At 43.7% G+C, this 13,033-nt stretch overlaps 1 long non-coding RNA gene across 1 annotated transcript; it reads right to left on the bottom strand.

Annotated features, from left to right (window-relative positions):
* Window positions 1-906: 906 nt before the first annotated feature.
* LOC141374662 (uncharacterized) lies at window positions 907-2,645 on the bottom strand. Its single transcript, XR_012381739.1, has 3 exons — window positions 2,600-2,645; window positions 1,963-2,099; window positions 907-1,116 (listed from the first exon to the last, which is right to left on the bottom strand). It is a non-coding gene; the product is annotated as an uncharacterized lncRNA (long non-coding RNA).
* Between the last annotated feature and the right edge of the window lie 10,388 nt (window positions 2,646-13,033).

The raw sequence follows: 13,033 nt of genomic DNA on the forward strand, positions 1-13,033 counted from the left end.
GCAGACTCCCCGATGAGCAGGGAGCCTCAGGGACTCAATCCCAGGACCCCGGGATCATGACCTGGGCTGAAGGCAGACACTTAACCGACTGAGCCACCCAGGCGTCCCTGTATTTTAAATTTAAATATCCAGTTCAATGATTTGATTTTGATGTACAATGGAAAGTGAGAGTCTAGCTTGACTCGTTGTCCAAGTGGTTAACTAGTCGTCTAGCACCTCTTACTTAGTATTCCCATATTCACTGTTGATTTGTGCTACCCCTTTGCCTTTATGATACCTTTGCATATTTTAGGGATTATTTCTGGGCTATCTACTCTGTTCCATTTTTCTGTTCATGTAGTTCTTCTCTTAGCCTTTTCATTACTGTAAGTCTATATTTTATCTGGTCAACGGAGAATATAAGCTTAATTTTTTTCCTGTGTTCTTTTTTTTTTCTTTCCCCCTCTTAGATGACCAGCATAAGCTGTTTCACAGGGTAAAATAAGACTGAGGACAGGAGGCGTTATTTTATGTCTGCTCTTCTCAGGGAGAATGACTCCTGATGTTTCTCTGGAGGTAGAGGAGGAAAGGAAGAAGCAGAAAAGTAACAGATAATGTGAGATGGTAAATCAGCTTTGAAATTCTTCTCTGTTCTTGAAGGCAATGGGCCTGAAGGAGAAGAGTACCTCTTTTCTGTATCCCTGCACCGGGTTGGGTCTGTTTCCTTAAGAGACATTGCAGGTCTAGGCCTTACCTCCCACATGCTAGAAACGGGCCTGGCTTCAGTAACGTGGGGACTTCAGGAATATCTATGCAATAATTTGAGATCATTTATTTATAGACTAACCTCTCAGGAAGGAAGAGAGACAAATAAACAGGCTAAAAGGGATCAAAAATCTCCCTAGTGCTCTGAGAGTAGGGGTATTGGGGAAAAAAAGCAGAGGAGAGTCCGGTCATGAGCTTGGTTTCATTTATCAACAGGCAAATGCTGTACCAGATTGCATCTGAAGCCACCAAGGGACAAGGTCAAAAGCTTCACAATTCTGCTGCAGTGGGAGCTTCACAAGAGCAAACTCAGAGACGATGGGGCGATGATCTCCCGTTGCCAGTGACATGTGGACCGGGAGGAGTCTCTTGCTTCAAAAGAGTGAAAATTGCCAAGCCAGGAGGGAAGGGAAACAGAAAGACGTGATCACTAAGGGAAAGCAAATTAGCCCACAGCACAATCAGCCCAAGAGACCTGAGATTTAAGGAGCAAACATGGTAGAAAAGTAAGCTGATAAGGTGTCTACAAACTCCGAAAAAGGTCTGTTATTAACCAAAAAATAAAAAAGCAATTCAGGCAACAAAATAAAGAAATTAGGTGACGATACCTAACAGTTGAGGAGAAATGCCTTTCAGAAGACAAAAGAGAATAAAAGTTTAAGTGCCCCTGTGTGGAACGGGGAGTGACTCTCCCCTGAAATTACCTCATAAATAACCCTGGGGAACTTTCAGTGATATCCCACATATTCGAGGCATAGTTTTCAAATAGAGCCACTTCTCTGCTTGTCCCAAAAGATAACCGAAGTCTTCTCAGGACTCTTCTACAACATCTCAACTCCAGCTCAGAACTGGCTCCTTGGTAGTATCATGCTACTCCACCCACCTTTCTCTCTTTTGTCCCCATTATTTGTTGTCCCAGCTTGGAATACTCTCCATCTGATACTCCAAAGTGTGAATCCACACAACACTGTTCACTTCCTCTAGGAAGCCCTCTAGGACCACTCCAGCCTAGGCTGTCTCTTTGGTCCAAGTTCTTCTCACATGTTACTTCAGGACCCCACAGGCAGTTTGATGAGAATGCAAAATGCCCCTTTCCATTGTTCCCCAGGCTAGCCTTTTAACCCTTGTCATGCCTGACGTCTAAGGCTGCTGCTTCACCATCCCACAAAGCTGGCCCAGAGGTGGCCATGGCACAGAACCGAAGACTATCATTCTCACCTCTTCTGTCTTTCTGAGCAGGATGAAGCTGTACGACAGAACTATCCACTGAGGCACAGATAAACTAAATGACTTTACAAAGCAGCCTGCTTTCTTGGGGGATGTTCTGTATTGGTCGGATATGATTTTAAATCCACCTGTTTATGGCAAAGATAAAAAAAATGAGAGTGAAGTAAGCTGTATCAGGATACCCTCATCTTTCCTGTTGTTGATAAGCACTCAATAGCTCAGCTCCTGAGCGGTAGCAATAAAAACATAAGAGGAGAGGCACTTGGGTGGCTCAGTTGATTAAGCAACTGATTCTTGATTCCAACTCAGGTCATGATTTCACAGTCACGGTGAGATCGAGCCCCATGTCGGGCTCCACATGTCGAGCGTGGAGCCTGCTTAATTAAGATCCTCTTTCCCCTCTGCCCCTCTTCTGCCCACCCTGTACTCTCTCTCTCTCTCTCTCTCCTAAAAAAAGAAAAAAATTAGAGGAATCAACTATGACCAGGGGACATTTAGACTTTAAATACTGAGAGCTTGTGAGGACCGTCTGAGAGTGTTCAGTCTTGGGAAGGCGATTCTGCTAATCTAGCTAGTGCTCCAAAGACCTTGGGGCTTTGGCTCCTGCTACAGTAAAGGCAACTCTTACCTGCAGGGGTGAGAACCATGCAGGAGTCTTGCCCATCAGTACTGGGGCACATTCCCGATCAATGTGCTCCAGCAACAGGGGACTTTGACTTTGACACCCGCCAGGGTGTCAGCTTGCTGTTGGCTAAGCCTTCTCTCCCCATTGCCAATTTGCATAAAGGTACATCCCAGCTAAATTTGGACTTTCTCTCTTTCATCTCCTCTTGCCTGAAACAATAGTGTGAATAAGCTATCATTAATTTGGAGTATGTTATTTCTTTATTGGCTTATTAAGAGATATTATCCTATATGCTATATGGGCTTGTAAAATTCCCACAGTGAACCTGTGTTAGATGAACTACTGGCAAAGACAATGTCGGTCTCTGAGCATTAGTTTGTCCCCCAAACAAAACAGGGGAACAATGTACTTGGTGAAAAAAGTGAGACTCTAGTTCTGGAGAAGAAAAAAGTAAGTGGGGGGCAGAAACTGCCAAAAAATCAAAATGATTTAAGCTGTACATTTATGACTCTTGTGCATCTTCTGTATTTATGGAGTATTTTGAGGAAAAGTTTACATTTAAAAAAACCAACAAAGGGGCACCTGGGTGGCTCAGTCGTTAAGTGCCTGCCTTTGGCTCAGGTCATGGTCCCGGGGTCCTGGGATCGAGCCCCGCATTGGGCTCCCCGCTCAGCGGGGAGCCTGCTTCTCCCTCTGCCCCTCACCCCACTCATGCTCTCTCTCTCTCTCTCTCTCTCTGTCTCTCGCTCTTTTTCAAAAATAAATTAAAAAAAATAAAACATGACTCATTTCTCGTCTCCTGATTCTCTGTTTGCGCTCCTAGGCCTTGCTGGATGTTTTCATAAAGATAGAGAAAAGGATTCTACTGGAGAAAAGAAATTAGACACATCGAAAAAACTCCAACTAGTTAAGAACCTGATGAAGAAAGTCAAAGGCTATCAAGATTCAAGTAGAGACTAGAATATAACTGACACTTTTTCTACTAAATTCATTCTTTCTTTGAAAAATCATGTCACATCCTTCTTCTTATTTGTTTTATATTGAAATACCTGTGGTTCTTGGGTATAATCCTCCCTCTGAGGAATAGGATCTCTGACTTCAAGTGCCGGAAATTTGTTATTGGCCTGGACAACAGAAGAATATGGGGAAAATTCCCAAATATTTGGAAATTAAGTAACATATTTCTAATAATCCATGGGTCAAAAAAGAAATCAAAAGGAAATTAGGTATAGTATTTCTGAATTGAATTAAAATGAAAACAAAATGTATCAAAATTTGTGGGATGCCACTAAAGCAATTCTTAGGGGGAAATTTATAGCACCAAATGCATATAAGAAGCAGGGAGTTGGACTCTGAGCTTGGTGTGGCGTCTGCTTGAGATTCTTTCTCTCCTTCTCCCTCTGCCCCTCCTCTTGCTCAATCTCTCTCTCTCTCTCACTCTAACAAATAAGTTAAATCTTAAAAAACAACATGAGGGTAGTGGCTGCACTTTCGGAAGCAGATCGAAAGCAACCACGAAAAGAAAACCGAAAGAATAGATAATTAACAAGCTAGAAAAAGGGTAGGGTAGACTTTTTAAAATTACTTAATTTATCTAAGTAGAGAAAATTGAACTCGTGCCACAAATAGAAAACAACTAGAAAAATGGCAGCTTTAAACCCAATTATATCAATAATTACATTAAATGAAAATGAACTAAATATTTTAACTTTAAGAAGAAACCAGACTGGATTTTGAAAGCAAAAACAAAGCAAAAATTGTAAAACCTGACAATACACTGTGAGGAAGGGCAAAACATGCCATCCCAAAATATGCCACTTAGCATATTGGTTATTTTGAATTAAAGTTACTTAAGAAACAGCCAGTGCAAGAAAGACCCCCTGACCCTCCTTTGTCCCGCTGACAGCAGAAAATAAATCTCTGATGTGAAAGGTACCCTCCCTGTACCAGCAGGTAGAGAGACATCCTTATCACTATGGAAATAGAGAATTCAGGGCCAAAAAGAGCATATAAACAAACCTTGCTACTTTCTCACTAATCTGCTACCTCAACCCCAAACTTCTTTGTTTTGTCAATTCTTCACAAACTTATTGTTTCCTTGTCTAAAAGGTGTAAAAGCTGTCTGTTTTGGTTACGCCGTTGAGTGTGATATTTTTGTGAGCTCCTGTACATACAAAATTGACTTTGTTTTTCTTCTGTTAGTCTGTCCTGTATCACTTTAATTATTAAGCCAGTCAGAGAACCTACAAGGAAAAAAGGGAAAAATTTTCCTCCCCTACAACTGTTTACAACAGACCCATTTCAAGTGTAAAGACACATGAAATCCTGAAAATATAAGGATGGAAATCTGGTATCATTATACTAATACCAAACCAAGCAGACCTAGAACAAAGTGTCAGAACTAAAATGAGAGTCATTCCATGATTGTAGCAGGAGGTATCTGTGTGTCTCTCAGTAACTGACAAGACAGAGGAAGAGGCAACTTGAATCATGCAATTAACCATCTCGACCTAAATGACAAAACTGATTAATCAAAAGCTAGAAGGATAAGCATGTTACATAGAAATGTGGAATTAAATACCAGAAAAACAAGTGTAAGCGTCCAAAGGTGATACCACAGGGAAAAGGACTGGAAGGTGTGGACCGTGGGATCTCCCACTGGTGAACAGATGCTGCTGTGTCCTTCTCTTCACAAACAGCTAAGACATCTGCTAATTCCCACTCCTTGTGTCCAACTAGAAAAACCACCAACTTCCTGCCACTTTTTCATAGTCTGGTCCATTCCACACTTCTCAATTTCCCCAGATTGAGAAAGCACATGGGCAGCGAGAGACACAGATATGAAAGAACTCCTTAATATTATCCTAAAATCACTGATCTCTACACAAGACTTATTCTAGAACTTCCCCTCAAGAGTCTGGGCTTCTGTAGCTGAATCACCACTTGGGCAGTTTAGATGCTGTCTGTCACAGCAGGCTGGCCTTCATCATGAATGGCACCAAGTTGCTCCCTTCAGTCATTTCTAAATGACTTTGACAATTTTTGTCATAGTCCCTGTTTATTTATTCTCTTACTCATGTAATTTTTAACTCACTTTCTTTCCTTAAATAAAAATTTACATAAATAACTATTATTAAAAGGGAAGTTTTGGGCACCTGGGTGGCTCAGTTGGTTGAGCGACTGCCTTTGGCTCAGGTCATGGTCCCGGAGTCCTGGGATCGAGTCCCACATCGGGCTCCCTGCTCAGTGAGGAGCCTGCTTCTCCCTCTGACCCTCCCCCCCCATGTACTCTCTCTCTCTCATTCTCGCTCTCTCAAAGAAATAAATAAATCTTTAAAAAAAAAAGGAAGTTTTATATCACTACCATAAATGGAAAAGCATTACATTTGCTACAGAAGAGGAACTATAAGAGTAAATAAAATGAAAATGTTGCTATAACTAAGTTTCTAGCTAGATATTATTGACCCCTCTCTCCTTTGTCAAAAAGGGCAGTTAGCATGTTTTGAAATATGTTAAAGATAGATTAGCACTGACAGTGGATTTTTTCCCCCTGATGTTAAGAGAATTATAAAGAGAATGACTTTTCACTATGTGATCCACTCTTGTTTAATGCATAATGACTACACACTGCCCAGTATCACCAGTGGGCCCCAGGCTAGAAGGGAACATTGCATGAGCTCATCGGTCCCGGTATCAAGAATGTGGCTAAAGAGCGCCCCCTCCATGCATACCCAGCCCGTAGGCAACAATAGTGGACTCCTAATGAAACAGACAGTGGGTAGGTCCCAACTAGCACCTTTCTCAGTCAGCCCCTCAGGCAGCAGTGCCCACCACTTCTCTTAAGCCCATCTTGGAAATTCCAGGCTCATCTCAGTGGTCCCAAGTTTCAAGTGCCAACTGCGTTTCGGCTGCCCAGGCCCAGCCCTACAGTCTGAAAGTGGGTGTAGCCCGGGGGGGCCACTCCTAGAAGAAGAGATGAGTTGAAAGTCAATACCCGCCCTTCGCCTGGGCTCTCCACTGACCCTTTGACCTGTAGCCCTCTGTCTCTGGGGAAGGATCTGAAGTTGCTGACCGGCCACCAGGGGCAGCATTCCTGAAGCGGGCCGTTAGGGAAAGGAGCCTGGTGTTTCACCATCTGGAAAGCAGCTGTGTGTGGTGGACTGAGCCTGGACTTGGGAATCAGACCGGATCTGGATTCCAGCCCGGACTCTGCCTTTTGCTGAGGATCCACAGATACCTTTCTCTGCTTCACTCAGCCTGGATCTTGTCCTGTGGGAAGTCGCAATACTGATGACTTCTCTGAGGTTGCTGCGTGTTGCGAGGGATAAGTAAAGCAGTGTCTGTGGCGTTTGCATGTATTACCTCACAGAGCAGATGCTTGGAAGTGCTGTTCATTCCTTTGCCCTCCCGCTTCCCTCAGGCAGCCACTGGCCACCTTTTTCCCTGAAGTTGTCGGGCTGAGGAGGGCAGACAGCTCAGGGTGGATAACCGGCCACGGATCAGACCCGACACCCTGTGGCTGGGACTGGGTGACTCACCCTCTTCTAAACCTTTGCTCAGGCCCCTGCCCTTCCCTCCAGGAATGCCCTCCTCCCACCGAGAGCTCTCTCGTGCTCTCGGGACACTTGGTTCTTACCACCCAGCACAGACAAGTGTCATTTATCAATTATTCTTTTTTCTTTGGAAAATAACCCGCTCCCCGAAAAAGCCCACCCACATATACAAAAACAAAATAAAAAGCAGTCGTTTATCATTGTAGTTGTGTATTGAAGCACTGATTTTAAAAAATAAATTAAAATAAAAGCCTCTTCCGTGACCTCTTCGATACGGACTTCAGAGATCCCACTGTTACTTTGATTCTTTCCGTCTACACCTGTGCCTATGAAGCCTTCACGATTCTTGCTCTGCCACGTACCAGTTGTGTGACCTTGGGCAAGTCACTTCACAGCTTGGTGCTTCCGTGTCCTGACATTAATATTAATGTTAATATTAATTCCTTTGAGGAATTTGAGGGTTATTGTGAAAATCAAATGAGTTAATACATGCAAGAGTTAGAACAGCTCCTGGTGTACAGAGTGAATACCTAAGAAGTGTGAATATGCACATACATCCCATATACTATTTTGTTTGCAAAAGCAGGCTCAGTCTACTATGAGAATCAATCCACTCAGCACTGCCTCTCAGCTCCAAATCCCCTCTCCTACCACCTGCTTGGCGACCCTGTAGCTACACCCAGTGACAATTTCTCCATTGCCCACCGGTACAGTTTTCGGTTTTGTTCCTAGAGCACGCTGGAGAGCACAAGGCAGAGCCGAGGAAGGGCTTCTCTTCCAAGTTCAGCGCAATTTTCTTCCTGCTTCTAAGGCACAGCTGCTAGCCACTTGCAAAAGACCTAGTAGGGCTCACACTCCAGAGAATTTTGTCAGCGTGCCAGCAGGAAGCCTGCTCACCAGCCTCCATTTGCATGCTGCTGCCGACCTCTGACCCGTGACATGCCCGTGAACTTCTCTACCGTCAGTGGGCACGGCCACATCTTCTTCAACAGGTCTGACTCCCAACCTTGGCGGGCTGGGGAGGAGTCTTCTAAAAGTCTTCCTTCCAAGGGTACTCTCTCTCAGCCCTAAAGGGATTTTACTTTCAGTAGTTAACTTTCTTTTACTGGTTAATAATGCTTCCTGTTAAATTTTCCATTTCAAATTACAGGTGTGGTTTCCATCTCACACTGGACTCGAGTATCTATATCAATATATACATGGCTTACAGTTTGCTTTCTTTTTAGTTATCAAGATATGATGGGCATCTTTTTTGTCTTCCCAAATGTCATTGCCTCTCTTTTTAATGCAGTTTTGTAGCTTTGATCACACAGAAGATTGACACTTTTATGTAGTCAAATGTATCTATCTTTTCCTTTGTGACTTCTAGCTTCTGTGTGGTGCTCAGGGAAGCCTTCTCTGGTCTTTTATTACCTATATTTCTCTTAATGCCTTTATAGTTTTGTTTTAACATTTATATTTTAGGAGTTTTGTGTGTTTTGGAGTTTTGTGTATGGTCTGAGGTAGGCATCTAACTTTATTTTTTTTCTTGATGGTGGAGAATCAATTGTCCTAATACCATTTTTTAAATGTAGCCATCCTTTCTTTATCATGTCGTTATGTCACTTTTGCCAAAAACCACCTTTCTTCTCTCCCCAACCAGATTATAATTTCCCAGAGGGCAGGGACATTTTTGGCATCCATCCGTTCTCTAACTGCCTGACACCTGGCAGCGCCGAGTACCTGTTGGTTGATGGTGTGGCTGACGAGAAAGCTGAGTGAGAACTAGCTCATTTTCAGAGCAGCAAACAGCAGATGCAGAACTCAGGGCGAAGAAAACATAAGAGCTGTTCCCCAGTTTGCATGAATGAACGTGTTTGTGGTTTGTATTTGTGTATTGACTACTAAATGATTCTGGCAGAGCACTGTTTTAGGTTGGAGCATAGGAAACAGGAGGGGTAAGACCTGGTTCCTACCCTCATGAAGTCTGCAATCCCTGAGTGCCCGTCAGCAGGAGGCTCGTGAGACCACCATGACACATGCGTGTGATGGAACACAGGCCACCGTGGAAAGGATCAGGGAGGCCTAGAGGTTCTGATATAGAACTGGCTCTCTGGGATCTCTTGAATTTAAAAACCCAAGCGCAGAACAGTCTGCTAGCATTTGGGAAGGGAAAAACGAGAGGAAGACACAGACACATATGTGTTTGTATAAGAAAAAATATCTCTGAAGCATATTCAACATACTGGAAACAATAATTACTTCTGGGGGCACCTGGCTGGCTCTGTCGGAAGAGCATGCGCCTCTTGATCTCAGGGTTCTAGGTCGGAGCCCCCACATTGGGTGTAAAGGTTACTTAAAAATTTAAAAACAACAACAACAACAATTTCCTCTGTGGAAGGAACTGGAGATTTGGGGGATGGGGATCCGTGTGAAACCTACTTTTCCCTGTGTATCCTTTGGCACTATGTAAATGTTTTACCAGATGCTTGTAGTATATTCCCAAATAAAGAAAATAGGATTTTTTTTTTAAGATTTTATTTATTTATTTGACAGAGGGGGTGGGGCACAAGCAGGGGAGCAGGAGAAGGAGAAGCAGATTGAGCAGGGAGCCCGATGTGGGGCTCGATCCCAGGACCCTGGGATCATGACCTGAGCCGAAGGCAGACGCTTCACCAACCGAGCCGCCCAGGTGCCGGAATACAGGAATTCTTAAAAGATGAAATGAGATAGACACATAGACACATGAAACAAAAGTGTGAGAAATAGGGAAGAAGCGTGACAAGTTCGGAATTCTAAACTCCACGGCTCCAAAACGGAAAGGTGGCGCCAGCAAGGGGCCAGGTACACGTCTTGCTCTGGGGCTCGGCATAAGGCTGATGGCAGGTCCCACGGCTGGCGGATGGCCAGAGGAGCAAGCCTCTGGAAAAGACTGACAGCAGCTACCGCCCGGCCTGTGCCAGGTCGAGTCATCTGAGCAAAGGCCGGCCGAAGCAAGGAAGTTGTTGAGATCTGTTCAGGCCCCGATACGTGTTCTCTGACAGCCACTGAATTCACTTCCTTGTCCTTCCCAGAAGTTATAACCTCCTCCCGAACATAGAGCAAGAAAGGGGGCACCTGGCTGAGTGGACTGGTCACATAGAGGGATCCCAGACCTACAGGAACAGTGCCAGGAACCTGAGGAGGGTGGCCCCGCCTAACTTCTGCATACACCTGTGCTTTCGATTACTGGCAGAATCAATCATCTTTCTTGTAAGTGATAGAACTATTTTAATATTTGATCACAATCTTTAACTTAGGCCAAGCCCTTTTTTTTTTTTTTTTACCAGCCTGAAACTGTTGATAAAATTGGCTTCTCCAGGACTTTTCAGGGTGATAACTCAAGCAGAGAGGACAGTCTCCCGTCTCCAAGCCCCAAGACGGGGCGCAAACTACTCATATAGGCTTGCCCCCTGCCTCTCAGGAAATATTTTCACAAGAACAATGTGGTACAGAGAGGAAGGACAGGCCCCTGGACGTGGAGGTCAGCCAAATGGAGTTCAAGTTTGGTTCTTCCCCATTTCTAGTCATGTGACCTTGTTTCTTATTTAGCTTCCCTGAGCCTTGATTTTCTGATCCATAAAATGGGCACAGTAACACTTCTCTTTCATGCTCACAGAGTAATCATTTTCAACATTGGCAAGCGACTAGACCCAAGGGCTGAAGTTGCTAAGTTGGTAACAGCAAGAAGTACCTCGCTGAAAGCGGCTCACCAGCTCCCTGAAGGGTCGCCAGAGCTGGAGAGCCAGGCAGACATGAGGAGAGGGACAACGGTGCTTTCAAGTGGTAGAATAAGCAGAAATGTAGGATGATCAGATGTAGTCCTGAGCTTCTGATTGTGCATGCCCCTGGGGGTGGAAAAATGTCAGCAGCAACTGGGGTGGGAATGGGGGTCACAGATGAAGAGGGTTGAGTCTGCATTTGAAGCTGATTTTATGAGAACAGGTGTGGGGCACTCAGAGGCATCACGAGGGGGTTTCTCATCTGCAGCTTGCTTCCTGCTCCAGACTAAACATGCAGCAATGATGATTCTAAGAAGTGAGCCCATGCCCCTCATGCCTGCCTTGGCAACATGAGTTATATCGCCGCCACAGAAATAACTACCACCAAAAATACAGACAGGTACAGAGTGGAAGAAACTCGGTCTGCCCCAACCAAGAGGGCAAAACCACCCTGTGCACCTGAGCTGGCCAAATATTCACAGTGCGGCAAGCTGAGAGATCACCCTGTCTGGTGGCCAAATTACATTAACCAGCATCGACCACACAAAAAGATTTTATTTTTTATTTTTTTTAAGATTTTTTATTTATTTGAGAGAGAGAGAGAGCATGAGCGGAAGGGAGGGGCAGAGGGAGAGGGAGAAGCAGACTCCCTGCTGAGCAGGGAGCCTGACCCTGGGTGGGGGTGTGGGGGCAACACAAAATGATTTTAGAAGAAAGAGAAGACCCACAGATCCAGCACCCAGCCGAAGAAATAAACATGACCAGTGCAGCTGAAGCCCCTGCATTATTCCCCCCTCTTTCCCCAAATCCCAGACCCACCCCAGGTAACAGCCAAAATTTATTTATCACCCCCACACATATTATTGTATTCATGGATATGAATGTATAAGCAACCTATAGGACTGTCATGTGGGTTTTTAACTCTGTATAAGTTATATCATATTGCATATGCTCTTTTTTTGATAGACTTTTAATTTCATTTACCATTTGAACAATTTAAAGTGAATAGTTCAGTGGCATTTAGTACATTCACAATGTTCCCATCCACCACTGCTCAGTTCTGGAAAGCATCGTGCTGCAGTGCATGTGTATGACTGACCCACACAAAGTTGCCAATACTTGTGTCTGACCTAGGCAATGGCAATTTCAATGGTTCAACCTAATAATCCCAATTCATTTTGTTTCACTGTTTGGTGGTATTCCTCTATGTGACTATACCCCAATTCATCTAACCTCCTATCGATGGGTATTTTGGTTGCTTCAGCTGCTTTTTTTTTCCCCTCTCTCTTCTCTCTCACAAGCAATAATGCTCTGAAAATTCTCCTCCGTGTCTCCCCGTGCAGGTGCAAGAGTTTCTTTTGGGGCAGGGACCCAGACATGGAATTGCTGGTTCATACTACTCATATAGGCTTGCCCCCTGCCTCTCAGGAAATATTTTCACAATGAATATGAATATGAATATGTGTACATATTCAACCTTTATAGATATTGCCAAGTTGTTCTCTAAAGTGATCGTGTTGATTTACATTTCTCTGAGCAGCATAATCGACTCCCCTTTGATCTATATCCTCACCCGTACTTGCTACTGACAGGTTTTTAAATGTTGTCGATATGATGGGTGCAAAATGGTAACTCACTGTGGCTTCAGTTTTGCAGTTCTCTGATTATTTAGCAGATTATGTTCCCATTTGTTTATTGCTCATTTGTATTCCTTTTCTTTTAACCAATGGCTCATATTTTTTGCCCATCTAACTGGACTGTTTATTTTATAGGATTGTAGAATATATATACTTACGTACATTTATATGTATTTACATATCCCTTGTCAGTTATATATGTGGTACATACCATATCCCAGTTTGTGGCTCCTTCTTTAGTTTTTCAACATTGTTTTTGATGTTTTTAAATTGTTGAAAGGAGAAAGGGCGTTTTTGCTTAGATAAATTCACAAATGACAGATCCATAGGGAATTAGTAAAGAAAAAGGTGGGCCTATCCAAGAAAATGCTCTGACCTTTTAGTCTGAGATCATAAAAAATTCTTTCACAAAATTCTGGGCTGAAGGGTACACTGATCCGACTGTGTGTGACATTTTTCATGTTCTTTTGCATCTATTAGGGTTTCAGGTAATCTAGAAGGACCTAG

The sequence above is a fragment of the Callorhinus ursinus genome, unplaced genomic scaffold (assembly GCF_003265705.2).
Source record: "Callorhinus ursinus isolate GAN/ISIS: 27379988/994484 unplaced genomic scaffold, GSC_fseal_2.0 scaffold2, whole genome shotgun sequence".
NCBI classification, from domain to species: Eukaryota; Metazoa; Chordata; class Mammalia; order Carnivora; family Otariidae; genus Callorhinus; species Callorhinus ursinus.